We start from the raw sequence: 14,503 nt of genomic DNA on the forward strand, positions 1-14,503 counted from the left end.
CATAGGGTTGTATTCGCTGGGTTTAGGAAAATTTGAGAGAAGAAGTAATCCGATCAGAAGTTGTTATCGTTCTTCCCCTCCTTCACCACCATAAGCACGAGGTTCTGACTTTGTGATCGGACTCAAGGTAACCTTCTTTTTTTTTTTCAATACAGTGTTGGTTCATGATATGCAAGTTGTTAGTATAGTTGAGGTTCTGGAGTTTCGGTCTCATTGTAGTGTCTAGGGTTTGAAGGCTGGCTGGGGTTTGTAGGGTTGCTCTATTTAACCTGAATGAAACACGGATGAAACAGGGAGTTGTATGCAGGATTGAAAAAATATATTTTCTTGTGGTGATTAATTTTTTTTAATGCATTAGTAGGCTTTCTTTACATTTTGTCTTAATACATGTTCCCTTGTATTTTCTTTTTGTATTTTCTGTAGGTAGCACCTTATGAACGTCCTGTACTAAGCAAGACTTACCTTTTTCCTGAGTGTAAGTTGTGATATTCTCTCTCCCTCTATGCTATAATTATCTTGATGTGACAATTGGATTTTGCAGCCCCTGCTAGACTTCCTGGTTTCCATGTTTGTGTTGGAAGTGGAAGAGAAAGATTGCTTCCTGAGTGGTATAATGAAAAAGGTGATTATTACGTTTGGTTCATCACAATTATTGGATAGTTTTAAGGACAACTAGGCTCTCATGCTAAGTGAAAACAAGAGTAAATTAGAAAAATGGTCCCTAACAATGATTTTCCAAATGCAAATTTAAATGTTTGATTGCAGGTATAGAGTTGATTCTTAGCACAGAAATAGTGAAAGTAGACCTTGCTGCAAAATCTCTATTTTATTTCATGCCATACTGTTTTATTTCTTTATATGTTTTTAAAGAAGTGCATTATAATCTGATGTAAAGTTGCATAATTAACAATGCAAAAATGCTTTACATATAATTGATCCTCAAAAACTATGTTGGGTACTCAAACCAAGTTAATTGAAGATTTATATGCATATAACAGTCCTAAAACTATCATTGCATGATTTGAAAAGGTTTCAACCTTGCTTTTTAAGGTGAAAGATTGGGGGTGTGGCTTGTTCTCTTTCCAACTGTTTATTTATCAGTAGGAATTGCAACTGCATTGATCCTTATAGGAGGGGAAACCATGAAACTCTTCTTCCAAATAGTTTGTGGTCCAATGTGACCTCAAATCCTTTAAGTTGGCTTCTAAATTTTTTGAAAGGTATTAGTGCTGCTCGTATAAAAGAAATGCAACAAAATCTTTCCAAGGTTTGTATTCTGGGTTATGTACAGTTTTTTGCTGCTGAAACCTTGTAAAAATTTTCTACTGTTTCCCAATGCCAATGGCAAGTTTAAGCATAATTTATGTCCCGTGCAATATAACCACTAATCACCCTGCATATTTGTTATTTTTCTAAAATTGATATTTAGTTGAATGTCTTGCTTTCCTATTTGGCATTAATTGCTTTTATTTTGTTTTCCAGTACTCAATGCATTTCCTGTATCCTTGTCCAGCTCAACCATTGGGTCCTGAAGACTTGGTTTGGAGAATGGTTTGTTACTTTCTGTTTTGATATTTTTTGATATGCTTGACCCTCAGTATTCCTAGACTGCTTCTTTTAGGAACTGAATGGCATTGTTTTCCTTTAACTATGGTATTGTTCTGTTTATGATGATGCTACAGATGGCTGGGAAGGTGGTGAAGCTTCATTCCCGAAGATCACAACGTGTAGTTCAAGGGTATGAAAAAGAAGAAGAAGAGATGAAGTCGAAGAGGAGATTAATTATATGAAAATTTGGGGATTTAGGGTTACATATAATACGAAGGACCAACATGGGTACAAATTGGAAATTAGCCAGCTCAGCTAGCCATTGGACCTTCCAGCGTGGCAATCTGAGGCCACGTCAGCGCTCCGGTGATGACTCATCACCTAAAATATGGCTAGGGACTACTTTGAGTGCTCGGAGCTCTATCTGGAGGACTATAATGGGGAAATCGGGATCTTAGGGATTATTATGAGTATTTGCGTGAATCTCAGGGACGACTACGGGTATTTACTCGGATAGTGTAAGTTCGCACACCATTCTCAAAAGTAATATATATTTTATCCATCTTGTGCCAAAAGAAGAATACATTAATACTATTATTGGCTCAGGCAATGTGATAGAAGGCTCCGAAAGAGCTATAATGTGGTGAATATTACTACTAGAGTTATCTAATTATATTCCTTTATTTTATATTTATTACATCTTCCTTATTTATTTATTTATTTTACAACACGTTATCAGCACGAGACTCTTATCAAATTTTAGAAAGACTCAGGTAATAATTATTCATTATGTCGAAAATTTCTTATCGTTAATTTAATGCTCTTGATATATATGGAAACAACTATTTATCATGGATACTAGATGCTGAAATCCATCTTGATTCAATGGATCTTGGAGATACCATTAAGGCTAAAAATAATGCATCCCAAAATGATAAAGCCAAAGTCATGATCTTCCTTCGTCGTCATCTTAACGAAGGATTGAAAAATGAATATCTCACATTAAAAGATCCTGCAGATCTGTGGAAAGACCTTGAAAAATGTATAATCATAAAAAGACAGTGATACTTCCTCAAGTCCGATATGAATGGACGCACTTGCATCTACAAGATTTTAAATCCATAAATGAATATAATTTAGCAATGTTTCGAATCATCTCACAAATGAAATTATGTAGGAAAAAGATAACTGATAATGGCATGTTAGAGAAAACTTTCTCGATCTTTCATACCTCGAATGTGCTCCTACAGCAGCAGTATCGAGAAAAAGGATTTAAAAAATATTTTGAGTTAATTTCTTGCCTTCTTGTTGCTGAACGCAATAATGTGTTGCTTTTAAAAAATCATGAAGTGCGCCCAACTGACCCCATTTCTCGAAGCAAATGCGGCAAATCATAATCTCAGAAGAGGTAAATGGCAAGGTTTTGGTAACAAACAAAATTATGAAAGGAAAAAAAATTATGTTCACAAGAAAGGATCTCACCGGAAGTGGGATAGAGAAAGAAACAATGGGCAAAATCAATCAACAGAGGATAAATGTTTCCGTTGTGGTGAAAAGGGTCATTGGTCGCATACCTGTCGTACTTTAAGGTACCTAACTGATCTTTATCAAGTATTCTTAAAAAATGATGACAAAGGAAAGGAATATAATTAGATAACTCTAGTAGTGATATTTACCATAATTATTATCTCAATATAATAGATATGATTAATATATTTGCTAATATTATATATATTAGCAATATATGTAGTATCTGTTACCATGGTACAAAGAGTTTAGGAAAGAAATATTTTGTTATTCATATTTCTCATTTGTGATTACAAAGTTCTTACCAATATATAGATCAAGAGTACGCTAAGGTAGTGTTTGGTGGAGAGACAGAGACGAAAAGACTGAGACTGAGAGACAGAGACTAAGAGACAGGATTGAAATAAATCTCAGTATTCTGTTTGGTGCAAAATGGGAGACATGAATTGAAACAAGAATGAAACTTCAATTTAATTTGCATAAAGGGTAAAATTGGAATTAATTAATCGAAATGAAAGTATTTTAGGTATAAAATGTTATTAAAGTTTCAGTCTCCATCTCTAAAAATTTCAGTCCCCTGTGTCCCTACTTTTTGGAGATACTGAAATACTGAAATTTTAGAGACAGAGACAGAAATTTTAGTACCAGTCTCTAAACTAACAAACACGATACTGAATCTCAGTCTATCAGTCTCTGTCTCAGTACCTCAAAACAAACACTACCTAAGAGTATACTCGTTATGGAATAATATCCTAATAAATTACATTGATTTTTTCCTAATCCTCTTTGATATTTTCCTGATTTTGTTCTCTAATTATGATATTCTAATACTCCCCCTCAAGGTGAGTAGTGGGATCACCAATACTCAGCTTGGTTAGAACTTTAGCAAGGGCTTGTCTTGAAACTGTTTTAGTAAGAATATCAGCCAACTGGTCTTCTGATCTCACAAATGGAAGCTCAATAATTTCATTCTCAATTTTTTCTTTGATAAAGTGTCGATCCACCTCAACATGTTTTGTTCTATCATGTTGTACAGGATTCTCTGAAATGCTAATTGCAGCTTTGTTGTCACATTTCAACTGGCTTGGCGATTGTGGTGGAAACCCAATCTCAGTCATCAATTGTCTTATCCACAATACCTCAGCACTTGAAAGAGCTACAACTTTCTGCTTCTTGCTTTTCCAAGTTACCAGGTTGCCTCCAACAAGTGTAAAGTAACCAGCTGTTGATCTTCTATCATTTGGGTTGCCCGCCCAATCTGCGTCAGTGTATGCCTCAACCTTCAAATGGTCATTCCTTTTGAAAATGATTCCACTTCCTGGAGCTCCCTTCAAATATCGAACTATCCGCATAGCAGCTTCCATATGATCTTCTTGTGGCTTATGCATAAACTGACTGACTATTCCCACAGCATAAGCTATGTCAGGCCGAGTATGTGATAAGTAAATTAGTTTTCCAACCAGTCGCTGGTACCTTTCCTTATCTGCTAGGGTGGCACCTTCTACCATCTTCAACTTGTGATTAACTTGCATGGGCGTATCTATTGGTTTGCAATCCTCCATTCCTGTTTCTGCCAGAAGGTCCAAAATGTACTTTCTTTGGGAGATAAAGATTCCTTTACTGGATCGTAGAACCTCTATTCCTAAGAAATATTTTAGTCCTCCCAAATCCTTCATTTCGAAGTCTGTAAATAGGTTCCTTCTCAATTTTGCAATTTCTTCAGCATCACTTCCCGTTATGATCATATCATCCACATAGATTATTAGGCAAGTGATTAAATCTTCCCGTTTTTTCAAAAAAAGGGTATGATCAGAGTTGCTTTGCTTGTACCCATACCTTTTCATGGCAACTGTAAATCTTCCAAACCAAGCACGTGGAGATTGTTTAAGCCCATAAAGAGCCTTCTTTAATCGGCAAACTTCATGTTTCCCAAATCCCGTTGAGAAACCTGGAGGAGCTTCCATGTACACTTCTTCTTTCAACTCTCCATGCAAGAAAGCATTCTTGACGTCAAATTGATGGAGTGGCCAGTCTTCATTTGCTGCTATTGAAAACAACACCCTGATAGTATTAATCTTTGCAACCGGTGAAAAAGTATCAGTGTAGTCGATACCATAGGTCTGTGTATAACCTTTGGCCACCAACCTTGCCTTGTACTGTTCAATAGTGCCATCTGCCTTGTGTTTAATGGTGAAAACCCATTTGCATCCGACTGGCTTTTTTCCTGTCGGTAGGATACACTTTTCCTAAGTTCCATTCTTCTCTAGAGCTTCCATTTCTGTATTCATGACTTTTCGCCATTCAGCTTTCGCATTGGCTTCTCGGACAGTTCTTGGAATGTCTTCTGTTAAGAGTCTGGCGGAAAAAGCCTTTGCAACATCTGCCATTCCTTCTCTAGCCACTCTTATTGGGTATCTTGAGTTACGGGAAACATGTTCTGGTGAGTACCGATCAGGAGGAATCCCTCTGTTTCTTCTTGGAGGAAGACTAAAGGTATTGGGCTCTGGTTCTTCATGTTCCAGTGCTATACTGTTATTGTTAGTGGCCTCATTAAAAATAGGGAGTAAATTATCAGATTGACAATTACTTACCTCTTGTCTGACATTCTCAAAAGGACTCTCACTGGTTGTATGTACCGAGTTGTTTGCTACGTTGAGTGAAGTATGCTCGGTGGCTCCATCTACTTGCTCTGTTTGAACAGTTTCTGGACAACAAAGGTTATTTAGCCAACTTGGTGGTTCTTTATTGTTCTCCCCCTGAATGCCATGTTGGCGGCTAAAATAAAATTCGGATTCTAAAAAATCACAATCCATGGTCACATGAATACGATGAGTGATTGGATTGTAGCACCTATACCCCTTTTGGTGTGTAGCATACCCAACGAAAACACATTTTTCTGCACAAGGATCAAGTTTGGTTCTATTGGCTTTGGGAATATGGACAAAGACGGAACATCCAAATACTCGAGGTGGTAAGGTTAGAATAGGCGGGATTGCAGTTTGAGTAGCCAAGACTTGTAAGGGTGTTTTGTGGTGGAGATTTGGGTAGGTAGGCGATTTAGTAAGTAGGCAGAGGTCGCTATAGCTTCAGGCCAAAAAATTTTTGGAACTTGTGCATCAAAAAGCATGGCTCGGGTCATCTCAAGTAACTTACGATTTCGCCGCTCAGCCACACCATTTTGTTGGGGTGTATTTGGGCAGGAAGTTTGATGAATAAGACCATTTTTCATAAAAAAATCGCGCATTGACTGGTTTATAAATTCCCCACCATTATCTGAGCGAAGTACTTGGATTTTCTTGTTGAATTGAGTTTGAATCATTTGGTAGAAAGCAAAGAACTTATCAGGTACTTCAGATTTGTGTTTTAAAAAATATACCCAAGTCATGCGAGAGAAATCATCCACAAATAACACAAAATATTGAAAATTATTATGGGAAATAGGAGCTGGACCCCACACATCTGAGTGTATTAGAGAAAAAATGGAATTGACTCTAGTGTTGGTTGGAGGAAAAGAAACTCTGTGATTTTTTGCACGAATACAAGTTTCACATTTAAAGGGTTCAGTACTACTTGTAAAAAGACTAGGAAATAGTAACTTGAGGTACCCAAATGAAGGATGTCCGAGACGCCTGTGCCATAACCAAAGTTGCCTAGTAACCGTTCCGTGAGCAAGCATGGCATGACCCTGGTGTGCTACTTCATCAACGTAGTAAAGGCCTTCTCGCTCAGTACCACGCCCAATGATCTCCTTCGTAAGAATGTCCTGTAAAAGACAAAAGGTAGAGTACATGAGTACCACACAATTTAGTTCCTTTGTTACTTGGCTAACAGACAATAATTTTGATGATAGTTCAGGGACATAGAGGCAATTTTTTAATTTCAATTTTTCTGAAAAAGTAATGGAGCCTCCTCCTTTAACATCAATTAATTCTCCACTAGCTGTTTCAATATGAGCTTTTGAGGGTATAGTCAAGCTATTAAAATCATGGAGGTCACGAGTCATAGTATCGGTAGCCCCACAATCGAAAATCCAATCATTTATCTTTTTAATTGGATTTTGATTTTGGGTATCCCCTTTATATTGAGTCGCGGTATGGGCTGAGCAGGCATGGAGTTCAATCCTTGCCCTTACCGCCGTTGCTGCCTTGCCATAGTGACTTGCTTCCTCTCTTCTGACCTCGCCACGGCTGCTGGTAACCTCTGGGATGCTTTCGGCTCCCTTATTCTGATTTCTTGATGACTTGGGATTATTTTTCCACCAATCTGGATAACCCACAATATTAAAGCAGTTTTCTTTGGTGTGTTTCTTCTTTCTTCTTCCACCAATTGCTTTTTTCATCAGAGTTGTCCATAATGGATAATCATATCCTTTTAGTTTGAAACCAATTGACAAATTGTCAGAATTGGTTTGTGATGATCGCATTCCAAAACTATTGCATAGCATATTTGCAATTTGTAAAGAAATGGTTGATTTTGAGTCCCTAGAACCTAACTCTGCTCTGATACCATGTTACCATGGTACAAAGAGTTTAGGAAAGAAATATTTTGTTATTCATATTTCTCATTTGTGATTACAAAGTTCTTACCAATATATAGATCAAGAGTACGCTAAGAGTATACTCGTTATGGAATAATATCCTAATAAATTACATTGATTTTTTCCTAATCCTCTTTGATATTTTCCTGATTTTGTTCTCTAATTATGATATTCTAATAGTATCTAGAATATTTGACTGCATAAAGGAAGAATAGAAAATTTTTATTATTAATTGTGTGTATATATTACTTATGACCATGCCTTTTATTTATATTTTGTATAAGATTAACTTTTTCAAACTTTGAAAAGAATAATACTGTCTACATTAAAGATTTGTACTATTCAAATATTTTTAACTGAATAAAAGGTTATCCATATTGTAACACATATAAAGCTTTTATATATATATATATATATATATATATATATATATATATATTTTGGACAGTGATACAAAATATTTGTATTAAATTTTTATTGTTGTTGGTTAACTTTAATGTACCTTAACGTGATTTTTTTCCCAGGTAAAAAAGATAAAATAAAAAGAAAAATAGAATAATAATATCTTAAAAATAAAATAGAGACTCGTTTTTTAAAATACAACTATTAAATAATAAAAAAATTAGATATTTCAAATATCTAAACGTCTTTTTGGAAAAAAAAAGATAAGTTTCCTTTTGAAACAAATTAATGGAAATTAATTAAGATATAGCCTTTATATTAGGCTTAATTTGGTTTTATTTTGTTTTTGGTAAATTAAAATATTCGTATTTTTAATTTTACAATTTTTAAAAATTATAAGTATTTTTGAAAGTATGTAAAAGAATTTTTGAAGTTGGTTTGTACTTATTAAAATTAAAAAATTTAATATAATTTTATATAATTAATTAATATCTAAATTTAAAAATTATTATAATATTTTTAAATTTTAAAATTAAAAGCACCTAATATCTATTATAATATTTTTAAATTTTAAAAATTATTTTACTAAAATATTTATTATTATTTATATTTATTAAAAGTTATTTTTAATTTAATTTACTATATATATATATACTATAATTTTTAAAAAGTTAATTTTTAAAAATTAATTTTTATAAAATATTTTTAAAAAATAAAAATTTTATCAAAATAAACCTTAATAAATCACAAAAAAATAGCACTGCATGGGTGAAATACTCTCTTGCACCTTTAGTGTAATTTGATCTTTTCGAATTGTGTTTTTCAAATTTTTAAAAAATTATTTGCAATTTGGTCTTTTCAAATTGTGTTTTTTAAATTTTTTTTTTTTGTTATTTGCCTTTGGCACATTGTATATTCATAAATCGTTCTCACATTTATATAAAATATCAAATTCTTCAATATTTATGTATTTTACACTTTAGTCCCCAGCATATAAAAATTTAACCACAAAAGAATGCATCTTCCAAAGGGAAGCTAGGTAGATTTATACATTAATTGGTAGTAAGAGGCGTTGCAAACTTTTGATGTGGTTGATTGGCATTGGTTGCAGCTTTGAAATTCAATCTCTTACTACCAACATCATTTTCATCAAAAGTCACGAAACATTCTCTATCATTCTTTTCCAACTTACACGGAAATATTTGCACCACAATAATCATGACACCAACACAAACATCATCCAAATTAAAAATAAAAAAACAAAAAATATAGTATCAATAACAACTGGAGATCATAAGTCATAACGAATAAACACCTAACTCGATTCTTGTCTATTTTTACAAAAGATAAAATAATTTTTATTTAAGAAGGACACTTCGATTTTTAATAATTTTATTTTGAGACAATCCGATTCTTCTATTAAAAAATCCATTAAATAATAACAAAAATTAATTTTGTGGAAATTTTAAACCTCCATAAAATTCTTTTTAAGTATATAATCAATTACTACCACTATTTTTTCATCCTCATTATTATCACTCATATCTCTATTATTTTTATTACTTTATCATCATCATTATCTCCTTTACTATTATCATCACCAATACAAATATTATCAACATTAAAATTCTCTTCTTTCATTTCTTATTTTATGTTATTTTTTTCTTTTAAAAGGTATTTAATTTGTACTATAATTACTTTTTTTTTGCGGCATCATTTTTATTAATGATTTTTCTTCACTTAACTACCATTGTTAAAGGAATTTTTTAAAAACAAACTTATTAATAGTTTGTGGAGGTTTAAAACCCTCACAAAATACAAATAAAACCCCCACAAAATTAATTTTTGTTATTATTTAACGGATTTTTTAATAGAGGAATCAGATTGTTCCAAAATAAAAGATTAAGGATCGAAGTGTCTCTTTTTTTAGATAGAGATCACTTTGTCCTTCGTAAAAATAGAAAAGAACCAAATTGAATGTTTACTCGATCATAACAAGATAGTCAAAAAAAATCTCATTGAAAATGTATTTTGCCGATCCACAATTTTCACCATGAAAATTTTAGAATATTTCTAATATTTAGTTTTAATTTTATTTTATTTTGAATTCCACACAATACTATATAAATATTTATAAAATGATTATATATTATAAAAATTAATTTAAAATTTAATATAAAATTTATTATTTTAATATTTGGTCTCATTTTAATTTAACGTTACAATAATATTATAATATTTATTTAATGAGTTTATCTTGTGAAAGATATGGCTTGCAAGGAATGTTATGTCTTTGAGAATAAAACAACTTTGCCTCATAAAATGGTCTCATTTGTATATATAATTTGATTGAAGAATACAAGGCAACGAAAGAGGTTTAGAACTATATTAACATCCTTTTTAATCTTGTTATTTATTTCAACTACTTTTCCAATTGTAATTAACATCACATACATTCAACACTTGTGTTATTGTGCATCGATTTAAATGTCTATATACTAGATTGAAAGAAAAAACAAAAAGAAAGAAATTGAAGTTATTGTTGCATTGTTCCGTTGTGAGAGGCATATACATACACCACAAATGTCAAAATTAAAGTTTCCGGCGGCGGAGAAAAAAATTAAGAAGATAAAGCCTCATGATATCATATCACATAACGTTACAATTCAGCCACTAATCTCCATTTTCTTATCCCTCAAATTCAAGAATCACCAACTTGTCTAATTCATATATTATTATATACAAAAATAATATTCATGTTACGGGGATAACCGGTGATTAATGGGCTGGACTCGTTGGGTTGGCCCAATAGTCTGAGAAAGAAAGCCTCCGAGCAGGTATGCGTCTTAGGGTCTCTGTCCGACTTGTGTGCATGAGAAAATGGAGGGTGGTACCTGCAAAGACACTCCGATACTTAAGTTAGCAAGGAAATAAGCAGGTCTAGAGAGTATTGGGAGTTAGTGATACCTGAAGGGTGTCAGTGTATTTATAGTTGTGAACCAATAACCACCGCTGAAGTAGTTCCACCTTTTAAGGAGGATAACCATCACTTTATCTTAGGAAAGTTGGGATATGGCTACTAGAACTGGGTTGAGAGATTTTAGGGGCAGTTACTTATTTGAATGAATGTTATCTGCTGACTAATCTTCGTCCCCGATTTTCTTGGACCAAATCGTTGTTGAGACCGACTTTTTGGGAGAAAGTCGGTGCCGAGTGAGAACCAATATTTAGATTGGGCTTTTTATTTGGACCTGGACCTTAGTGTTTAGGCTAGGTATAAATAATTTATACATTAAAATTAATTTTATATATATATATATATATATATATTATATTTTAATATATATTTTATATTGATAGCTAACTTTAATAACTAATTTTGATATTTAGGTAACATAATCGTACTATATTATATGCTTTAATAGTTGAAGCAATGCTGCAAGGGTAATGAGAGAACCTATATGCTCTCTAGTCTCTTTATTGCGTTTTTTATACAAAAATATTTAAGTGCACACCAAAATTAACCGTATTTATATATTCTATATAAATAATTTAGTGGTGTTTAATATTTTATGTATATATAATATAATTATTTTTTTCAAGTAAGCTAGTTTTATGGAGGTCGTAAAACTTTATAATATTAAACTATTAATCGATTAATAATACTAATATATTTATTAATTTATCTATTATTTAAATTATATATAGTACGTAGTTAATGAGAATAATCAGGATAATAAATTTTTTTAATATCACAACTAAATGGTCCATTAATTATATTCAGATCAAAAGTAAAATTTAAATATAAAATAAAAAGGGGTATTTATATCCTCCTTAGACAGCAACATTTATCTCATATATATCTTTTAGTTACCAAAAAAAGTGAACTTTGAATATTTCTTCTTCGAATACTATAAGAAAGGATTCGATAACGACACTTTACCTAAATCCAAATAGAGAAACGATCACCATGTAAAACCACTGTGGCTGCTGATAAACTTGCCACACTTAAAATTCAAAATCACAATCCCTCTATCCACAAATTTTACTTTATTTATTTTTGTGACTTCACTCTATAGGCACACAATAAAAGCAGGTTTATTAATTTTTTCAAAGTAAATTCATTATGTGAGAATATCATTTTTTTGGATAGGGAAGAAAATAAATGCTATCTGAACTATAAAATATAAATTATTAATTTATGTAAAATAACAATTGGGTAAGATGAGATCTCTGATATAATAGTTAAGTAACTGTATAGTTAGTTTAATTTTTTTTTTTTTATCAAAGATATGAGACTCGAACCTGCAACCTCTTAATTGAGGTATGGGGAGACTATGCCATTTTTTTTTTTGGTGACCGAGACTTTGCCATTTGAGCTATTATTCATTGGCGTATAATTAGTTTAGTTAGAGTAAATTAATTATTGTAACAGAAAAGAGAAAGTTAGTTAGAGTGCTTCTTCTAGAAGATTAACAAGAATCAAATACTATTTATGCTTACAGAAATTCTTCGCATACAAGCGATTAAGGCTTGTAAGTCTTACAAGTCCAATTAAAACTAACGCTCAAAACGCGCTTCTTCTTCTTCTTCTTCCTCTTCGTCTTCTTCTTCTTCTTCTCTTTCGTTTCTTGCCTTCTCTTTCTCCTCCTTCTTCTTCTTGCTTCACGTTCTTCTTCCTCTTCTTCTTCTTCTTCTTCTTCTTCTTCTCTTTTGTTTCTTGCCTTCTCTTTCTCCTTCTTCTTCTTCTTGCTGCACGTTCTTCTTCCTCGTCTTCCTCTTCTTCTTCTTCATTTACGTACGTGCTTTTCTTTCTGTTTTCTTTCTCCGTTATTCTCGATTTTCATTGTTTTTTGACATCAAACTCTGAAATCGTTTTTGAAGAAGAAGAAGCAGTAGAAGATGAGGAGGAGAAAGAGAAAGAGTTCTGAATTATGCATAAGGTGTACTTCAACGAATTTTGGGTGTATTTCTTAAATCCTTTGGGTGTAGTTTTGTAATCCTTTAGGTGTATTTCTGTAATCTTTTGGGTGTATTTCTATAATCGTTTGGGTGAATTCCTGTAACCGTTTGGGTGTATTTCTGTAACCATTTGGGTGTATTTCTGTAATCGTTTCGGTGTATTTCTGTAATCGTTTGGGTGTATTTCTAAAGTTCCATTATCTTCAAAACGATTTCAAAGCTTTATTTCAGAAACCATGAAAATCGAAAAAAAAGAAGAAGAAGAAGAAGAAGAAGAAGAGGAAGAGGAAGAGGAAGAAGAAGAAGAGTCGTTCATAATACATGGTGAGTGGAAGAGGAAGAGGAAGAGGAAGAAGAAGAGGAAGAAGAAGAAGAGTAGTTCATAATACATGGTGAGTGTAGCGCTTTGAAAACTGAAAACGGTTGAATAACGCATTAAAAGGCCCGTGTGTAGCAACTTGTAAGACTTGTAAATCAAAAAGACTTGTATGTGTAACAGGCCTCTTATGCTTAATATGTAAATAAACTTTGTAAAAAAAAATTTATTAAAAAATGAGAAAAGGATAAATAGGTCCTGACTTTTTGTCCCGCGGATATTTTCGTCCCTAACCATTGAAAAATACTTTTAAGTAGTCCCTGACCTTCACAAAATTTGGACAGATCAATCCCTCCGTCCAAATGCCTCGGTCAGACTTAACGAAAAAGTCTGACGTGACTCCCATAATGCTTGTCACACGTACGCGTGGGTCACGCGTACGCGTCGTCTGGCAGACTTTCCTCTCATGCATACGCATCGCCATGAATTCTACAAATCCCATTTCTTCTTAAATTCTCTACTTTGCATGCTTTTTTTTTTCATTTTTTTCAAGTTATTCTTACCTTCAAAACTTTAAATCACTCAAACAAACATATCAAAGCATTGAATGGGAGAAAAGTAAATTAAATTTAGCAATTTAGGCTGTGTTTGGCTTAGCGTTTGAAGCATCAAACGTAGGTTTAGTTTTTTTGAAAGTTTCACTTTTTAGTTTGGCTATTTTTTCTTCTTCTAAACGTAAACGTGATTCTGCTCTTCAACCCAAGTTTAGCCAAAGCTAAAAATGATAGCTGTTGCGTTTACATTTTCACGTTAGATTGAAATTTATTTTCTATCTCCCAATTTTGTCCTTCATTGTTCATATGATTAATTTGTTTTTTTATAACATTTTTTCTCTAGGACTCTCTCATGAATATTATTATTCTTTATAGAATTCTTTTTTTTTTTTTGTTTATATACATTTTTTATCTATTATTTTTTTTGTATAGAATAATAATAGTAAAATTATAGCGTACTAAAAAAGAATACTAAAAATATCTATATAAAAATATCATAAAAGATTTTTGGATTTATTTTATCACTATCAAGATAAATATTTAATTTTTATTATTTTTAGTACTCTTTTTTATAATTATAATTTTCATGTATTATATTTTAGTGTAATTTTTTATAATATAAATTATGATCTCATTAAAAAAGACAAATTAAATAAA

Source organism: Arachis ipaensis, chromosome B6 (assembly GCF_059453495.1).
Source record: "Arachis ipaensis isolate K30076 ecotype BB chromosome B6, ASM5945349v1, whole genome shotgun sequence".
NCBI lineage: Eukaryota > Viridiplantae > Streptophyta > Magnoliopsida > Fabales > Fabaceae > Arachis > Arachis ipaensis.